The sequence below is a fragment of the Oryctolagus cuniculus genome, chromosome 1, assembly GCF_051225735.1.
Source record: "Oryctolagus cuniculus isolate XC-2025 breed Fujian yellow rabbit chromosome 1, ASM5122573v1, whole genome shotgun sequence".
In the NCBI taxonomy this organism is placed as follows: domain Eukaryota; kingdom Metazoa; phylum Chordata; class Mammalia; order Lagomorpha; family Leporidae; genus Oryctolagus; species Oryctolagus cuniculus.
Window position 1 is genome coordinate 187686295 of NC_142867.1, and position 20416 is coordinate 187706710.

Genomic DNA, 20416 nt, shown 5'->3' on the forward strand with positions numbered 1-20416 from the left:
AAAGAATGAGCCATGTGAACAAGGATGAGTACATCTACCAATGGCCATGAATGACTGCTGGTGGGGAACATCCTTTATTTTTCCTGGGATTTCTATGTTCTGATGTCGTGATACCATACTAATTGAATGAGTGAATGAAGAGAATGGGGTGAGGGAGAAAGAGAGAGAGAAAGAGAGGGAGAGAGAGATTTAAATAGAGAAAGAGGGAGGGAGAGGGGAGAGATGGAAGGTAGGGGAGTGGAATGTAGTAGTCAACAACAAAAATTATCAGGGATGGTATTGTGACGCAGTATGTTAAAGTCCTGGCCTGCAGCACCAACATCCCATATGGGTGCCTCTTCGAGCTCTGGCTGCCCCACTTCCAATTGAGCTCCCTGCTAATGCACCCGAGAAAGCAGTAGAAGATGGTCTAGGTCCTTGGGCCCCTGCACCCATGTGGAAGATTTGGAAGAAGTTCCTGGCTCTTGGCTCCTGGCTTCAGATTAACCTAGCACTGACTGTTGTGGCCATTTGGGGAGTGTACCAGCAGATGGAAGACCTCTACCTGTACTCCTACCCCTACCCCTACCCTCCATAACTCTTTCAAGTAAATAAAATAAAACTTTAAAAAAATGTATTGATGTTGTCCAGTGGTGACTGGGAGTAAGGATTATTTGGCTTAGATAAATTAAAGCCACATAACATTTCCTGTACTTTATGTGTTGTGGCACAATTCTTAATTATCACACACTTCTGAAAATGTGTAATTGATACAAATAAAGCTCAGTATTTGTTCTTTATTGCCCAAATCATCCCAACATGCCATTTCACATTTTATCAGGAGGATTTGTGTAATGATACCCAAAGATTCTTTTGGTGTGGGAACTGTTAGGGACTTCTTGTAAAGTATTTCTGTGGTGGTTTAAATTGATCATTTTTCCATTGATCATTCTTCCACTGAGATATAGGATATGTGTCAATTCTTATTGAATCTAGGTGGGTGTTTTTGACTGTTAAAATCAAGAAAATGGGGCAGAAGTTATACTTCCTGATTTCTGAGACCAGATCCTAAGAGGTTAAGAATATTCTGACTTGTGTGTTGAAGCACTGAGTTGTGGTTGGAGGAGCCTGACTATCCTTAAGCTCTTATGTGGGCGTGACCACTGTAGACCTGTTCTGCTAAGCATTCCACCTGGCTAAACATGAAGAAGCCATCTCAGAAAGTAGGTGCCCAGACACACCAGTTTTAACTCCCAGATATCTGAGTCACTACCTTACAATCAAGAAGCAGAAACAAGCTATGCTCTGTCTCAATCTGTGACCCACAGTCTGTAACATAATAAAAATATAATAAATATAGAATTTATTATATGCTGAAATGAGCCACTGAACTTATTGTTTTATGATGGCAAACTTTGACAGTGTATGGAAAGTAATATAAAATTGAAATTTTCCAAATTGAATTAAATTTAGAAATATATAAACTGGAGTCAGTGCTGTGGTATAAAAGGTGCTGCCATCCCATTTGTGTGCTATAATAAAAATGTTTCATGTTAGTAGATTTCATGTGATTTTTTTCTTACATCAAAATAATAACTGGAACAAGTTGAAGACCAACTTGTATCCTTTTTTAAAAAAAGATTTATTTATTTATGAAAGTCAGAGTTACACAGAGAGGAAAGGCAAAGAGAAAGAATGGTCTTCCATTGCTGGTTCACTCCCCAACTGGCTGCAAAAGCTGGAGCTACACCTATCTAAAGCCAGGAGCCAGGAGCCAGGAGCCAGGAGCTTCCTCTGTGTCTTCCCACGTGGGGGCAGGTGCCCAAGGACTTGGGCCTTCTTCCACTGCTTTATCAGGCTATAGTAGAGAGCTAGATTGGAAGTGGAACAGCTGGGACCTGAACTGGTGCCTATATGGGATGCCGGCACTGCAGATGTCGGCTTTCCCACTACACCACAGTGCCAGCCCCTAACTTGTAACCTAAGGGTATATAGTTTATTAAAATTTATAATCAAATGAGTTTTGTGTTTTTCCTGTTATAAGTATTATATATTTCTTTTTTTTTAAAAAAAAGATTATTTAATTTAGAGGCAGAGTTACAGACAGGGAAAAACAGAGAGAGATCTTCTATCCACTGGTTCACTCCCCAAATGGCCACAGTGGCTGGGACTGGGCTGATCTGAAGTCAGGAGCAAGTAGCTTCTTTCTGGTCTCCTGCATGGGTGCAGGGAACCAAATACTTGGGCCATATTCACCGCTTTCCCAGGCCATTAGCAGAGAGCTGGATTGGAAGAGGACATGAACAAGCACCCAAATGGAATGCTAGTACCTACTACACCACAGCACTGACCCTAGTATTATATATTTCTAAGTTTAATTCAATTTGGAAAATTTTAATCTTACATTACTTTCCATACACTGTCAAACTTTGCAGTCATAAAACAATATGTTCAGTGGCTTATTTCAGCATATTTTGAGTCCACTTAAAAATATTTCAATGTGAATGTTAGGTCCTACTTTGTTTCTGGAAAAGATCTAAGTTCCTGAATACTTTTTTTCACTTTCACTGTAGCTGTGCCTAGCACTGTGGATGTCTGATGTAGTTGAAGTTCCTTGAAGGCATTATTCTCTATGTGGGTCATTGTGATCAGTGTTGCTATTAAACATGGTAGTTCCAGTATTTTTTTTAAATATGTTCATTCTTTTGGATATATACTTGGTAGTGGGATTGCCAGATCATATGGCAATTCTTTCTAGTGTTTAAAGAAATCTCCATACTGTTTTCTACAGTGGCTGCACTAATTTACATTCCCATCAACAGTGCATAATAGTTTCTCTTTCTCCACATTTTCATCAACATTTGTTATTCTCTGTCTTTGGATAATAGCTATTGTGACAGGGTTGAGGTGATGTCACATAGTGGTTTTGATTTATGTTGCCATGATGGCTAGTTACAGCGAAATTTTTTTCTTCTATTTGATGGTCATTAGTATTTCTTCTTTCAAGCACTGACTACTGGGGTCCTTTGCCCATTTCTTAACTGGATTGGTTGTTTTCTAGCTGTTGAGCTTTTTGCTTTGCTAATATATTCCAGATATCAATCCTTTTCTAAATAAATAGCTGGGAAATAATTTTTCATTCTGCCAGATGTTTCATGATTCTGTTGTTTCCATTTATCTAGTTTTGCTTTTGTTGCTTATGCTTTCAGGGTCTTATTGAGGAAGTCATCATCTACACCAATGTCTTGAAGTATTTCTTCTGCCTTTTTTCTAGCAATTTCATTTCATAATTCCAGGTCTTATCTCTGGCATTTATTTTTAGCAATTTCATAATCCAGGCCTTATATACTGGTCATTTCTCCTTGTTGAGTTAATTTTTCTATGTGGTGAGATATAGAGATCTAATTTTGTTTTTTAAAAATATTTATCTGAAAAGCTGAGTTAGAGAGAGAGAGGAGAAACAGATCTTCCATCTACCAGACCACTCCCTAAAGGGGCCAAGAGTAGGGACTAGGCTAGGCCAAAGTTGGAGTCAGGAGCTTCATCTGGGTCTCCCACATATGTGGCAGGGGCCCAAGTACTATCATCAGGGTATGAGATTGGAAGAAGAACAGCCCAGCATTGAACTAGCACCAATATGGGGTGCTGGCATTACAGGTCATGAAGTAACCTGTTGCTCCACAGCATTAGCCTCTAATTTAATTTTTCTAAATACATACAACCAGTTTTGAAAACACCATTTATCAAAGAAACTATCCTTTCTCCAGTGTATGGTTTAGGCACTTTTGTCAAAAGTCAGTTTAATAGTAAGTATCTATTTGGTTTGACTTCTGGGTTCTCTTTTTAAAAAAAAAAAAAAAAAGATTTGTTTATTTGAAAGGTAGGGGTATATATATATGGATATATAGAGAGAGATATATATGGAGATATATCTCTATAGGTATCTATATCTATATCTATATCTATATCTATATCTATATCTTTCTGTATGTATTCTGGTTCACTCTTCAAATGACCACAATGGCCAGAGCTGCACCGATCTGAAGCCTGGAGCCAGGAGCCTCCTCTAGGTCTCCCACATGGCTGTGGGGCCCAAGGATTTGGGACATCTTCTACTGCTTTCCCTGGCCATAGCAGAGCACTGGATTGTAAATAAAGCAGCCAGGACTCGAACTGGTGCCCATTCATCCTTCCAATTTGATGACATTCATTTCTTTCTCTTCAGTAATTACTCTTGCTAATACTTTTAATACTATATTGAATAAAGGTGATGAAAGTGGATATTCTTTTCTTTGTCCAAAACTGGAGGGGAAATGTATTCAGCTTTTCCTCTATTAGTAAGATATTGGCTGTTGATTTGTCATATATCATCTTTACAATTTTGAGTTCTGTTTCTTCTGTAACTAATTTTTGGAAAGTCTTTTTGATTATGAAGGTATGCTGAATCTTATAATTATCTATCTATTGATGATCTATTCAGATGATTGTGTAGTTTTTGGTCTTCATTCTGTTGATGACATTTATTGATTTGCAAATGTTGAACAATCCTTGCACATCTGGGATAAATCCCACTATATCATGGTGTATGATCGTGTGGATGTTGTGTTAGATTTGGTTTGCTAGTATTTTCTTGAGAATTTTTACCTCTGTGTTCATCAAGGGTATTGGTCTGCAGTTTACTTTTGTGTTGTATTGTTGGATTTGGTGTTGCCTTATAAAAAGAGTTTGGCAGAGTTACATCCTGTTCAATATTTGTAATAATTTGAAACATATTGGAGTTAACTACTCTTTAAATATTTTGTAGAATCTAGTAGTAAAGCCATCAAGCTCTGGACTTTTATTTGATGGGAGACTTTTAATTACTGCTTCAATTTTGTTGCTTCAGTTTTGTTATGAGTCTACCTAGATGGTCTGTCTTCTTGATTTAGTCTTGGTTAGTTCAATCCAGGAATTTATCCATTTCTTCAAAGTGTTCCAATTTGTTAGCATATAGTTTTTGACTGTAGTTTTCTATGATTCTTTGTATTTCAGTGGTGTTGGTTATAATATCTCTATTTTTATCTGATGAGGTTATTTTGAAAGTTTTGTCCTCTGGATCATAAATCTTTTCTCCACTTAGACTTTCAGCTTTAAGTTCTCGGTTGTATTTTTTATTTCATTGATTGAAGTTTTAGCTCCAAAATTTCTGTTTCATTCTGTTAAGATTTCTATCTCATCAGTGAATTTCTCTTTCATCTCACTTATTATTTTCTTCATTTCTTTAAACTGACTAATTTTCTTGCTTCACATTTAGTTTCCATAGTATCATTATTTTGGAATGCTATATCTGGCATTTCATAGATTTCCTTGAGATTGGAATCTATTTCTGGAGAACTATTTTTTTGTTTGTTGCAGACATGTCATGCTATTTTTTTCTTTATGTTTCCTATATCCCTATATTGATATCTGCATATGTGATATAATAGTCACTTATTCTTCAAGGTGTAGGTTTTGTTGGAAAGGTCACTTGGCTTTTTGCTTTGGCTCTGGTTTCAGTTGAGCCCAGAAGTGTATCCTCTGAATGATTTCTTTCACTTTCATCAATGACAGCAAGTGACACAGTGTATACAAGTGACACGGTTGTTTTTTCCTTAGCTGTTCACAGAGAGAGGTAAGGTTTTGAGGTGGATGTGGGTTTCCTAGGGTGTGTGTGGGGAGCAACTCGGACTAGACTAAGTTACTGGAATTAAGACTTATTCTATGCATCTGCTCTCCCACAATATGGCGCTGGGAGAGGAGAAAACAGCTTCTACCCAGCTGCCTCTCACCAACTTGACAAGCTGCAGGACCTGCTCCTGATTGGAGGAGAGCAGCGTACTCGGCGTGTGGGCAGCCGAGTTAGGATTGGCGGAGGAGGACTATAAAGGAGGAGAGAGACGGCATGCACCAGTAACATCTAAGAGGAACATCTAAGGGGAACACCTGTGCAGCCCCCGAGAGAGCCGGCCGGCGGTGTGCCGCTCCCCCGCGGAAGTGGGGAATGTGGCCAGGGGGAACTGCCCTTCCACGGAGGTGGAAGGGACAGTAGCCAACCCGGGAAGAACCAGCAGCAAACCCGGGGAGGGCCGAGCAGATGAAAGAACAGCGCAGGGTCCTGTGTCGTTCCTCCACGAAGACGGGGAGCGACATAATGGTGCCGTGACTCAGATAGGAAGCCTAGGTAGGGTTTAGTGTTGTTCCTCCATGAAGAGGGGGAGCGACAGGTGTGTTTCCTGAGTATGTATCTTCTGTCCCCAGAGAGTTGGAAGTCAGTCACTCTAGGGTTTTAGATAGTCAGAGCCTCATTCTTTATTCTCAGAGATACCAGGGAAGCTGTCCCTTTATCCCACTGGAGAAGCCTGAGTGATGCTAGGATTTATGACACCAATAGCTGGTCTCTAGGATTGTGTGACATATGGGATTTTCCACAGGTCCTGCTGGTACAGTGTTACTGCCTCTGGGACTTAAAACACTAAAAGTCCTAGTCCCGGAACTGGTGGATGTGAACGGGATTCTGCTGCAGTCCTATAGGGCGACGACAAGGTATACAGGAGATTTTTCATCAACAGGTATGGGTCCAGAGAAGTAGAATACAGGCAGATTCTTCCTTAGGTTCCACTAGGTAGATTCCAGTGAGTTTAGAAGGTTAGTACTAATTATAGTCCTGGTGAAGTATGTATAGGGTGACCAAGGATGTATAGGGCTCATTACCTATTTTTCTCCCAAGGTGAGAGCCTGGTATGTTGGAGATTGTGGTGGCCATCTTCCTGAAGCAAAGCAATGTAGGTAGAGCTCTCCAGATATTGCAAGTGAGTGTGACTTACTCCAGACAGTGTCATATCAACAGCCACAGTCTCAGATGAGAAAGGCACAGACAGAACTGCTGTCAATTCCCATGCAACGTAAAAGGGTGATAGTGAACTTTGTGTCCTGGGATTCTAGCACCTTGAACTCAGAAGTGCAGAGAGAACTTTCTCAGGTCTGGTCCTCTCAGATTTTTTAGGTATGTTTCTGGTGCTAGCCCAAGAAGCCAAGGAGAACCCTACTGGATCAGGTAGAGCGAGTGCATATAGCTCAGGAGCTTATAGCCAGAATTCCCACAGTTGAATGATACAGAGACTTTGACCTTCATCTTGAAAAGTGCCCTGTCTCTGGTTTTGGTGGCTTGTGGTAGCAGCAGGACTGCTTGCTGTCCTCTGAGGACAGAATTCAGCAGTGAACTCTACCACAGCAAATTGAGTCTCACACTTTGGTGGTGGGTGGAGGGGCACAGAGTGGCTTCCCTATTCACAGCAAAGTAGTCCCTCAGACTCCAGTCAGTTCCTAGGCTAGATTTCAAGTCAATGGTGATGGGAATTCTCCTGCAGTTAGGGCTGCCAGTGTCAGGAGCTGTATCACATTCTTCTTACCCTTTACTGGCAATATTGCATTCTCCAGCTGGGAGCTGGCTGGGTAGATATTGTGGCAGCTGGCAGCTGCCAGTGGTATGCTTGTTCTCTCTCTTCACTGTCTTTTGGAGTCTCTGTGCTGTTCTATCACTTCTTTATTGCATTTCTGTTAGTCCTCTGGGAATGTGATCCTTCTTTAGTTTTTCTGGTGTTTTTCTGTGGCTGAGGTCTGTATGGCTTCTCACTATTCAGTCATCTTGAATCCTCCCTTAACCTGTGTCTCAACTGCTAGGTTAAATGTCCACTCCTAGTTAACTCTCTTGATCTTTCAAACAGTATCAGAGGAGAGTGTAAACATGAATATAAATTGGTTGAAAACTCCTGTTCTGGGTAGAACAGAAAATTTTCAACTTTTGAAGGTAAGTTAACACTTTAGTATCCTGGTCTAGCTGGGGAATGGTGTATTTGGTCAACCCAATCTTTAATTACTTCATTTCTGAAAATGAAACTGATATTGGAGCTCAGATGTGAGGGCTGAACTATAGAACTCTTTGGATTGATTTTTCAAGTGCTACATTCATTTTTTAGAAAAGGAATGCTTCAACACGTACAAATCTTTAGTAGCATTGTTAGACTATCAACTGACATGTCAATACACTTTGAAAGGATCCTCATCAAACAAAGGTAATGTTTTGTTGAATACCATTAGCAAAGCACAATAAATTCATTGAAATAAGGAAGTAACTCTTACAAATTCTATCATGTTATAAAACAGAATGTTTCTAAAGTTCTTGAGATGGCATAACAAATATAAAATCTAGGTAAAAATGTAAGAAACTGTAAAGGTAAGAAGGCAAATGAAACCACTTTTCAGAAGATTTAAATAGGGAGTGATAAAAGGAAAAGTGAAGCTTCATTTATTGGTGGGGAGAAAAAAACTAGATCCAGAGTTATTTTTAAGTTGAATCAACTGTGGATTCCATAGGGTGAAAGCAATGGATAAGAAAGATAATACTTCACAGGCTTGAGAGAAATGAAAGATACATTGTTAATACTTACTTAAATTAGGATAGAAACCATTTTAGTTAGGTAGTTTCTGATAAAAAGGTTTCTAGCTCAGGGAAGTTCAGGAAAGTTACACCAAATAAAGTTAGGAGTAGTTTTACTGTGAAATTTCTCTGCATTTAACATACAAATATAATTGATGAACTACTTTGATGGGCATCTGTTTTATATTGTTTCCAAAATTCACTTAATTATGGAATATTTTTGTTTGTTATTTGAGTTTCCATCTTTTGGGAGTCAGTTCTAAGAGACAAGTTTTAGAAAACACAGATGATTCAATAGGCTAATCCTCCGCCTGTGCTGCTGGCACCCCGGGTTCTAGTCCCAGTTGGGGTGCCGGTTCTGTCCCAGTTGCTCCTCTTCCAGTCCAGCTCTCTGCTATGGCCCAGGAGTGCAGCGGAGGATGGCCCAAGTGCTTGGGCCCTGCACCCGCATGGGAGACCAGGAGAAGCACCTGGATCCTGGCTTCAGATCAGTGCGGTGTGCCAGCCGCAGCGCACCGGCTGCAGCGCACCAGCTGCAGCGCGCCGGCCCCAGCGGCCATTTGGGGGTGAACCAATGGAAAAGAAAGACCTTTCTCTCTTTCTCTCTCTCTCTCTCACTGTCCACTCTGCCTGTCAAAAAAAAAAAAAAAAAAAAAGAAAACACAGATGACCTTATTATGAGGCTAAACCACATGTGGTGAATAGGCACGTTGTGGTTCTTACTCTTTGTATGCATAGCTTTAATATTCACATTTACTTTTGGTAGCACATGTGCCTTTTCCTGACAAATCTCTTAATTCATTTTTCTACCAATAAGGAAGGATTAGCAGGGGAGAAAACAGGGATGGAGAGAAATAAGCAGACTCTCAGGGTCACATACTATGCACTTTGTCAGAAGTAGAAGCTTGTGCTTCTTTTCCCCAATTTGCTGACTATGTTTTCCAGATTTAAAAAAAAATAAGATTTTCATCAACGAATGAGTTCTGGCTTGGACAGAGCAACTCTTTTTTGAATGGAATCTGACTTGGAATTTCAGGAAAAGTCTAAAGTTCTTGATTGAAATCTATATTTATTTCAACAAAGTGCTGACTTATTGGATACAAAGTCTCATGTCATTAAATAATAAAGGATAAAAGAAAGAAAAGCTATTTTAAGTTTTGGATAAAATAAAGAAAAAAAATTTTTAACTTTTATTTAATGAATATAAATTTCCAAAGTACAGCTTATGGAGTACAATGGCTTCCCCCTCATAACATCCCTCCCATCCGCAACCCTCCCCTTCCCCACTCCCTCTCCCTTTCCATTCACATCAAGATTCATTTTCAATTCTCTTTATATACAGAAGATCAGTTTAGCATACATTAAGTAAAGATTTCAACAGTTTGCACCCACATAGAAACACAAAGTGAAAAATCCTGTTTGAGTACTAGTTATAGCATTAAATCTCAATGTACAGCACTCTAAGGACAGAGATCCTACATGAGGAGTAAGTGCACAGTGACTCCTGTTGTTGATTAACAAATTGACACTCTTGTTTATGGCATCAGTAATCACCCTAGGCTCTTGTCATGAGGTGCCAAGGCTATGGAAGCCCCCTGAGTTCACCAACTCTGATCATATTTAGACAAGGTCATAGTCAAAGTGGAAGTTCTCTCCTCCCTTCAGAGAAAGGTAAGTCCTTCTTTGATGACCTATTCTTTCCACTGGGATCTCACTTGCGGAGATCTTTCATTTAGATTTTTTTTTTTTCTTGCCAGAGTGTCTTGGCTTTCCATGCCTGAAATACTCTCATGGGCTTTTCAGCCAGATCTGCATGCCTTAAGGGCTGATTCTGAGGCCAGAGTGCTGTTTAGGACATCTACCATTCTATGGGTCTGCTGTGTATCTCGCTTCCCATGTTGGATCGTTCTCTCCCTTTTTGATTCTATCAGCTAGTATTTGCAGGTACTATTCTTGTTTATGTGATCCCTTTGGTTCTTAGTCCTATCATTATGATCAATTGTGAACAGAAATTGATCACTGGGACTAGTGAGATGGCATTGGTACATGCCACCTTGATGGGATTGAATTGGAATCCCCTGGTATGTTTCTAACTCTACTGTTTGGGGCAAGTCAGCTTGAGCATGTCCTGGATTGCTCTTACATTTAACAGTGATAACTTTTCAGTTAAGTTTCAACACTTCAGAATAACTGTGTATTGATTACAATATTCAACCAAAAGTATTAAATAGAACAAACAAAAAAAAATACTAAGAGGGATAATGTATTAAATTGTTCATCAACAGTCACTGCAAGGGCTGATCAAGTCACTGTTTCTCATAGTGTTCATTTCACTTTAATAGGTTTCCTTTTTGGTGCTCAGTTAGTTGTCACCAATCAGGGAGAACAAGTGGTATTTGTCCCTTTGGGACTGGCTTATTTCACTCAGCATGTTTTCCAAATTCCTAACAGGGATCACATTTCAGTTAAAATTTAAACACCTAAGAATAATTGTTTGTTAATTACAGAGTTAAACCAATAGTACTAGAACAAAAAAATACTAAAATGGATAAAGTATTACATTGCACATCAACAGTCAGGACAAGAGCTGATCAAGTCACTGTTTCTCATAGTGTCCATTTCACTTCAACAAGTTTCCCCTTTGGCGCTCAGTTAGTTGTCATTGATCAGGGAGAACATATGATATTTGTCCCTTTGGGACTGGCTTAATTCACTCAGCATGATGTTTTCCAAATTCCTCCATCTTGTTGCAAATGACCGGGTTTCGCTGTTTTTGACTGCTGTATAGTATTCTATAGAGTGCATGGCCCATAATTTCTTTCTCCAGTCTACTGTTGATGGGCATTTGGGTTGGTTCCAGGTCTTAGCTATTGTGAATTGAGCTGCAATAAACATTAGGCTGCAGACCGCTTTTTTGTTTGCCAATTTAATTTCCTTTGGGTAAATTCCAAGGAGTGGGATGGCTGGGTTGAATGGTAGGGTTATCTTCAGGTTTCTGAGGAATCTCCAGACAGACTTCCATAGTGGCTTAACCAGTTTGCATTCCCACCAACAGTGGGTTTGTGTCCCTTTTTCCCCACATCCTCTCCAGCATCTATTATTGGTAGATTTCTGAATGTGAGCCATTCGATCCGGGGGGAGGTGAAACCTCATTGTGGTTTTGATTTGCATCCCTGATTGCTAGTGATCTTGAACATTTTTTCATGTGTCTGTTGGCCATTTGGATTTCCTCTTTTGAACAATGTCTATTGAGGTCCTTGGCCCATCTCTCAAGTGGATTGTTTGTTTTGATGTTGTGGAGTTTCTTGATTTCTTTGTAGATTCTGGTTAGCAACCCTTTATCTGTTGCATAGTTTGCAAATATTTTTTCCCATCCTGTTGGTTGTCTCTTCACTTTCCTGACTGTTTCTTTGGCAGTACAGAAACTTCTCAATTTGATGCAAACCCAAATGTTAATTTTGGCTTTGACTGCCTGTGCTTCTGGGGTCTTTTCCAAGTAGTCTTTGCCAGTACCTATATCTTGCAGGGTTTCTCCAATGCTCTCTAATAATTTTATGGTGTCGGGTCGTAGATTTAAGTCTTTAATCCATGTTGAGTGGATTTTTGTGTAAGGTGAAAGGTAGGGGTCTTGCTTCATGATTCTGCACCTGGAAATACAGTTTTCCCAGCACCATTTATTGAATAGACTGTCCTTACTCCAGGGATTGGTTTTAGATCCTTGATCAAATATGAGTTGGCTGTAAATGTTTGGATTGATTTCTGGTGTTTCAATTCTGTTCCATTGGTCTATCCATCTGTTTCTGTACCAGTACCATGCTGTTTTGATTACAACTACCCTGTAGTATGTCCTGAAATCTGGTATTGTGATGCCTCTGGCTTTGTTTATGTTGTACAAGATTGCTTTAGCTATTCAAGGTCTCCTGTATCTCCATATGAATTTCAGTATCATTTTTCCCAGATCTGAGAAGAAGGTCTTCGGTATCTTGATTGGTATTGCATTGAATCTATAAATTGCTTTTGGGAGAATGGACATTTTGATGATATTGATTCTCCCAATCCATGAGCATGGAAGATTTTTCCATTTCTTGGTATCCTCTTCTATTTCTTGTAATTTTCATCGTAGAGATCTTTAACGTCCTTGGTTAAGTTTATTCCAAGGTATTTGGTTGTTTTTGTAGCTATTGTGAATGGGATTGATCTTAGAAGTTCTTCCTCAGCCATGGCATTGCCTGTGTATACAAAGGCTGTTGATTTTTGTGCATTGATTTTATATCCTGCTACTTTGCCAAACTCTTCTAAGTTCCAATAGTCTCTTAGTAGAGTTCTTGGGTCCCCTAAGTAAAGAATCATATCATCTGCAAAGAGGGATAGTTTGAGTTCTTCCTTCCCAATTTGTATCCCTTTAATTTCTTTTTCTTGCCTAATAGCTCTGGCTAGAACCTCCAGAACTATATTGAATAGCAGTGGTGAGAGTGGGCATCCCTGTCTGGTACCAGATCTCAGTGGAAATGCTTCCAACTTTTCCCCATTCACTAGGATGTTGGCTGTGGGTTTTTCATAGATTGCTTTGATTGTATTGAGGAATGTTCCTTCCAAACCCAGTTTGCTTAGAGTTTTCATCATGAACGGGTGTTGTATTTTATCAAATGTTTTCTCGGCATCTATTGAGATAATCATATGGTTTTTCTTCTGCAGTCTGTTAATGTGGTGTATCACATTGATTGTCTTGCGCACATTAAACCATCCCTGAGTACCAGGGATAAATCCCACTTGGTCTGGGTGGATGATCTTTCTGATGTGTTATTGCATTCTATTGGCCAGAATTTTATTGAGGATTTTTGCATCTATGTTCATCAGGGATATTGGTTTGTAATTCTCTTTCAGTGCTGCATCTTTTCCCGGCTTAGGAATTAAGGTGATGCTGGCTTCATAGAAAGAATTTGGGAGGATTCCCTCTTCTTCGATTGTTCTGAATAGTTTGAGAAGAATTGGAGTTAGTTCTTCTTTAAATGTCTGGTGGAATTCAGCAGTGAATCCATCCGGTCCTGGGCTTTTCTTTGTTGGGAGGGCCTTTATTACTGTTTCAATTTCTGTCTCAGTGATGGGTCTGTTTAGGTTTTCTGTGTCTTCCTGGTTCAATTTAGGTAGGTTGCATGTGTCCAGGAATCTATCCATTTCTGATAGGTTTCCCTGTTTGCTGGCATACAAGTCCTTGTAGTAATTTCTGATGATTCTGTTTATTTCTGTGGTGTCTGTTGATGCCCCCAAATGAAATAGACACCCCAATTCAAGATTATGAAGATGATGAGATAGAAGAAATGCAAGAAGCAGATCTCAAAAAATTGATAAGAACATTAAGAAGTTCTCAAAAACAAATTCTTGATCTACAGAAATCCTTAATGGATAAGATAGAAAATCTCTCTCATGAAAATGAAATATTAAGGAGAAATCAAAATGAAATGAAATGAAACAACTAGTAGAACATGAAACTGTGATAGTGAAGAGAAATCATAATGAAATGAAGAATTCAATTAATCAATTGACAAACACATTAGAGAGCCTTAAAAACAGAATGGGTGAAGCAGAAGAGAGAATATTGGACTTAGAAGACAGAGAACAGGAAAGGATACAGTCAGACCAAAGAAAAGAAGAGGAAATTAGAAATCTAAAACATATTGTTGGGAATCTTCAGGATACTATTAAGAAACCCAACGTTCGGGTTCTAGGATTTCCTGAAGGCATGGAGAGGGAGAAAGGATTAGAAGGCCTTTTTAGTGAGATACTAGCAGAAAATTTCCCAGGTTTGGAGAAGGACAGAGACATCCTAGTGCAGGAAGCTCACAGAACCCCCAGTAAGCATGACCAAAAGAGATCCTCACCAAGACACGTTGTAATTAAACTCTCCACAGTGAAAGAGAAAGAAAAGATCCTAAAAAGTGCAAGAGAGAAACGTCAGATTACTCTCAGAGGATCTCCAATCAGACTTACAGCTGACTTCCTATCAGAAACCCTACAAGCTAGGAGGGAATGGCGAGATATAGCCCAGGTACTAAGAGATAAACTGCTAGCCCAGAATATTATATCCTGCAAAGCTATCATTTGTGAATGAAGGTGAAATAAAGACCTTTCACAGCAAACGGAAATTGAAAGAATTTGTCGCCACTCGTCCAGCCCTGCAAAAGATCTTTAAAGATGTGTTACACACAGAAAACTTTTAAAAAGAGTACAATTTCCAAATGTAGTAGTCATTTAAGTTAAATATCAATAACACATGCATATGGCTTCAGAGACAGAAATATTCAAAAGATTGTTGGAATATAAGTGTAGACCTTAGGAAGGAAGGAGTATTGGCATCTTCATAAAGGAGGAATTTGAAAAAGAGGGAACAACTTTGGTGACACTGGTAGTTCTCCATTTTCTTTCCTATATAATTTTTCATACTTTTATCATTTTTTTCTCCTTTCATAAAGTTATTCCTATGAATCTGATATCCAAATATGGAACACTAATGGGACTATAGATTTCTGTGGTCTAGAGCTAGTAATTCCCTGGCAGGGCCTTCCTTTGCCTAGGATCATGTAGTAGTGAAAGTTGTTCCTTTGTTTGCTTGTTTTCTCAAGATCAACTAGCATTGTCTTATTCATATGCTTTTCCTCATTTGCTGTTTTGAATTTCTCTAAATACATCTTTTCCTGTGAATTAAACTTGTTAAGCTATTAAAAATAGATTGATTTACTTGAAAACTAGCTGATTTCCAGCACACATGTACAACATAAATCCCTAATTTTTGGAAAATATACACTGGATTATTGCCAAAAATCCTCAAAGTTCTACAGAAAGCACATAAAGGAAGAGAGGGTCACATTTTTCTGATACCAATCTTTGTGATGAAAGAATATAAGAGCTCCTAAAACATCCCTTCTTGAAATCAATTACTTGCTTTTTCTGGAAATATTCTCATACAGGGAGCTTTTCACCCTGGAAAACTCAATCTTCTAAACAAATAAACAGAAGATTAGCCCGTCACTTTGTCTTCTTTTTTTTTTTGTGGGGAGTTGTTCCCCAGTGTTTGATGCCCTTGGAATTACATAGATCTTTGGTAAGTGAATGAAATATCTTGTGTGAGATTTTGTGTTCCCCTGGGAATGGGTGAGCATCAACTTGGATGAATGTCAGTATGGTCAGAAACAAATGTGAACCTTCTTTCTTTAGTATGAAGCTTGAAATCTTATGCAGGAAAGTTACTCAGAAATGTAATTACCAGGCCTATGCTCTTCACAGTACCTCTCACTTATTTATGTGCTATTCCTGTCTGCTTAGTCACAGGGAGGAAAGATATATGTTTCTTATTGTTCTCCCATGGTTTAAAACCATGTTAATCACATACCAGGTTTTCAATAACTATTGGATTTAGGAATGTCTTCATGGATTAATAAATAAACTACATCTTGAGTTTAAGGGGAAAAGTAGCGTCAGGTGAGGTGAAGTGAGGTGACTCACTATAAATGTGTTACAATAAGTTCAGAGCAAGACTAGAAATGTAATTATCTCACCTGACTCTCAAACCAGTACAATCAGCCTGTATATCTCTCATTTTATCTGTTAAAATTCTGTATTCTCATGAAAAATGTTTGGAATTTTAGCCTAATATGCCAGGCCTAACATAAGTTCTATCTAGTGATGAATACTTGTTTTAATATTGTCTGTAACCCATTGGCTTTGTACTTTTGAATCATCTGAGATTTTCTCTCATATTTTGGTACATTGAATAAACTTTATGAACCTGGAACTTGCATTTGTGTTCAATTACATAGAACTCTAGCAACATTTTTCCATTAGATAATATAAAACTGAATTATAATAATTTAAGAAACTGGTATATATTATTGCATGAATTAATTTTGGTTCAAAATCTGTAACTTAGGAATTGTATCTGTGTGCTAGTATTTTGCACAATCATGTTTTTATTTTAAATGGATTAATTTTATATTTTCTTCGTGTACTTTCATACCACAGTAGTAGATTTTCATTGTCAAAATCAATAGTAGTTTTAAAATTTTCCCTCCCACTCACCCTCTCCTTTCTTCCTTTCTTCCTCTGTAACTCAGTAGTTGTTTCTTTGTTGCACTGTTGGCATGCCCTATTTTTGATTTGTATGGTAATAATACAGGAATTACCTTAATCATTAGTGGCAAATACACAAAAATGATAAATTAGAGTGTATATATGCTTTATGCACTATTCTGCAAACATGTTTCATAAAAACTAAAAAATTAAGAGCAAAATCATGTTTCATATTTTTAGTCTACAATGGTGTTATTATTAGATATAGTTTGAGTGTGTACTCTAAGGATTTATGTGTTGGAAACCTGGTCCTTAGTGTAGAAAAGTTGGGAGGTGATAAAACTTTTAAGAAGTGGAGCTTAATGGGGGTGATTAGGTTATTGGGAACACTGTTCTTTGGAGAAATGGGTGCTGGTCTTGCAGAGTGAATGAGTTGTACTGGTGAAAGCAAGTTGTTTTGAAAGAGTAAGACTGGCCCCTCCATGCTCGGAGACTTTTTGTCTTGCCATTTGATCTCTCCGTCTCACAAGTGCTCTCTCTGTGATACTATCTGCCCTGAGTTGATATAGCTACAGCCTAAAGGGCCCTCACCAGTGGTCACACAGACAGGGCTGCCTGATCTTGGACTTTCCAACTTCAGAACTGTGAGCTAAATAAATCTCTGTCTTTATGCATTACTTGGTTTTGGATATTTTGTTACAGCAACATCTAATACAAAAGGATTTGAATTTAATGTCTACATCATATACATTATTTCTAATTCTCAGGAATTATTGAAAGTTTTGGAGTATAGAACTATATGTACAACTTATGAGTGATTTTTTAAAATTCTTTAATAGGCATGCTCATAAGCAATTTATTCTACTTTATATATATTTTTGATTAGATATTATTGAGTTGAAAAAAGAATATACAGGTTAAGAATTTTTTTTTTTACTTTTTTCTGGTATAAGTAACCAAGCAAATTATTGAAAAATTTCTAAAGAGCAATAAATTTCAAATACTTTCAAGTACTTTGTTTTGTTTTCATTGTCTATAGATTACAAATAGAAACCTTTGATACAGAACTTCACATATCTTTCAGTGGATGAAATATATCTTTGATAAACTTTAGTTGTTTTATCATGTTCATCATATATAATTTTGTCTAGGTTGTTTTGTCAACAGAAAACAAAAACATCATTTCTACCTCCACAAATTTAGTTGTAAATTCATTGCTTTATGAATGTGTTCCAAATATAAATATGAAAATGTTATGCTTTGCAGGAAATTAATATTTTAAATGAAGAAATTTAAAAACATCATGATATTATATCATTTATGATACCTAGTGCAAAGAAAATATGTTGTACTCACTTATATAATTTATTTTCCAACATGACAGGATACTTTTCACACATACAGTTCTATCCATACAGAATTACACAGAGAAAGTGACAGAAAGAGAGAGAGAGGAGAAAGAGAGAGAGGGAGAGAGATCTTCTATCCACTGGTTCACCCCCATTGATTTTCAAATGGTTGCAATGGCTGGGACTGGGCCAGGCTGAAACCAGGAGCTGGGAGATTCTTCTGGGTCTCCCATGTGGATGCAGGAGCCCAAGCATTTGGGCCATCTTCTGCTCTTTCCAGGTGCTTTTGCAGGGAGCTAAATTGGAAGTGGAGCAGCTGGGTCTGGAACCAGTGCCTGTATGGGATGCTGGTGCCACAAGCAGCAAGTTTACCCATTCTGCCACAGTGTCAGCCCCTGGATACCTTTTTTTATTTTTTTGAAATTGGGTAATTTAAATAAAATTATCCCTCTTTAGTAGAGGTATAATTCACTTATCAAATCTTATCTTTATTATTAATAAAATATAGTATTATAAGACTTTCACACTTTACACGGAATAGCAGCTCACATGTGGTTAGCACTCATAGGTATTACTTCATACATTCTTATAGTTTCAGAAAGCTATAAGCCAAGAACTCCTATTTTTCTTCTTATTACCTTCATCACCTTTAGTGTTTTTCTCTACAGCTTAGTCCTTAGACATCATTCTGTATCTGAACTAACTGTTGGTGGTCTCATCCAAGCTCATGGCTTTAAGTATCACCTATATGCTGACATTTACAAATGTATAATTCCAATATGGAACTTTCCCTTGAACTCCATACTGCCTCGTGCACTGCTTACATTACATTTTGCAATAGACATCTATCAGTTATCACAAATACAATATAGTTAAAACTGAATTGCTCAGTTTCCTTTGAACAAAGTTTTCCTATATCAACTCATGCCTCTTGGATCCTTCCAGTAGCTGAAACCAGAGACTTTGGAGTCAACATTGATTTCATCCTTTCTTTTTTTTTCTTTCTTTTTTTAAAATTTATTTGACAGAGTTATAGCCAGTGAGAGAGAGAGAAAGGTCTTCCTTCCGTTGGTTCGCCCCCCCAAATGGCCACTACGGCTGGAACTGTGCCGATCTGAAGCCAAGAGCCAGGAGCTTCCTCCCAGTCTCCCATGCAGGTGCAGGGCCCAAGCACTTGGGCCATCCTCCACTCCCTTCCCCGGCCACAGCAGAGAGCTAGATTGGAAGAGGAGCAGCCAGGGCTGGAACCGGTGCCCACGTGGGATGTTGGCGCTGCAGGCAGAGGATTAACCAAGTGAGCCACGGCACCGACCCAGATTTCATTCTTTCGTATACCTGTATCTTATTCATAGAAACTCTGTTGCCTCTAAATTCAAAATATAGTCAGAATCTGACCATTTTTTTCTGATGTCCACTGCTATTACTCTGGTTTAGTTTACCACCATTTCTCCATTGTGTTGCTGCAGCACCATCCTATATAGTTTCCTTGTTTTCATACAGTTTTATTTGTACAGGTATAATTTATTCTTTACAAAGGATCCCGAGTGATCCTGTTAAAATGTGATCCTGTTAAAACATGTCAGAATATGTTACTCCTCTGCTCAAATGTCCAGTCTCTGATGATATCACTGTAAAAATCCTACAAGGAAGTCTATAATCTGCGCATCTCACCATTTTCAACCATCATCTTATTTACTACTCTCGGGACACAGCTGCTTCCTTGAGCACACAAAGTGTCTTTCTGTCTCAGGACCTTTGTATTTGCTGGTGTTCCCCAGCGGCAAGTCTTCCCTTACTTCCATCAGGCCTTTGCTCAAATGTCTCCTTCTCAGTAATACCCTCTGATCACACTATTTAAACTTGAGACTCTCTACGTTTTTGATCACTAATTTTTCTCCATTGCATTTATCAGTACTTACTGTATACATTTAACTTACCTATTGTTCCTATTGTCTGCCTTTGTAATGGAAACACTATGAGCTTTAGAGTTTGTTTTGTTCACTGCTCCATTTATAATACCCGTAAGAGGACCTAAGATATTCAGTAATGAATTGTTTTTGAGAAAATGAATTACATGTTGACTCTGCTAACTTGAGGTTTATTTTCTCATATTTCCTACCATAATCTTCTATTTTCTTTTATATATTTTTTAAATTTATTTATTTATTTTTTTGACAGGCAGAGTTATAGAGAGAGAGAGAGAGAGAGAGACAGAGAGAAAGGTCTTCCTTTTTTCCATTGGTTCACTCCCCAAGTGGCTGCTACGGCCAGCACGCTGCACTGATCTGAATCCAGGAACGAGGTGCTTCTCCTGGTCTCCCATGTGGGTGCAGGGCCCAAGCACTTGGGCCATCCTCCACTGCCTTCCTGGCCCACAGCAGGGAGCTGGACTGGAAGAGGAGCAACCGGGACAGAACCGGTGCCCCATCCGGGAATAGAACCTAGGGTGCTGGCGCCACAGGTGGAGGATTAGCCTATTGAGCCACGGCACCGGCCGATAATCTTCTATTTTCACCTTTATAGTTCTGTATTTACAAACTGTGCAGAGCTGGGGTGGTTTATATCACTG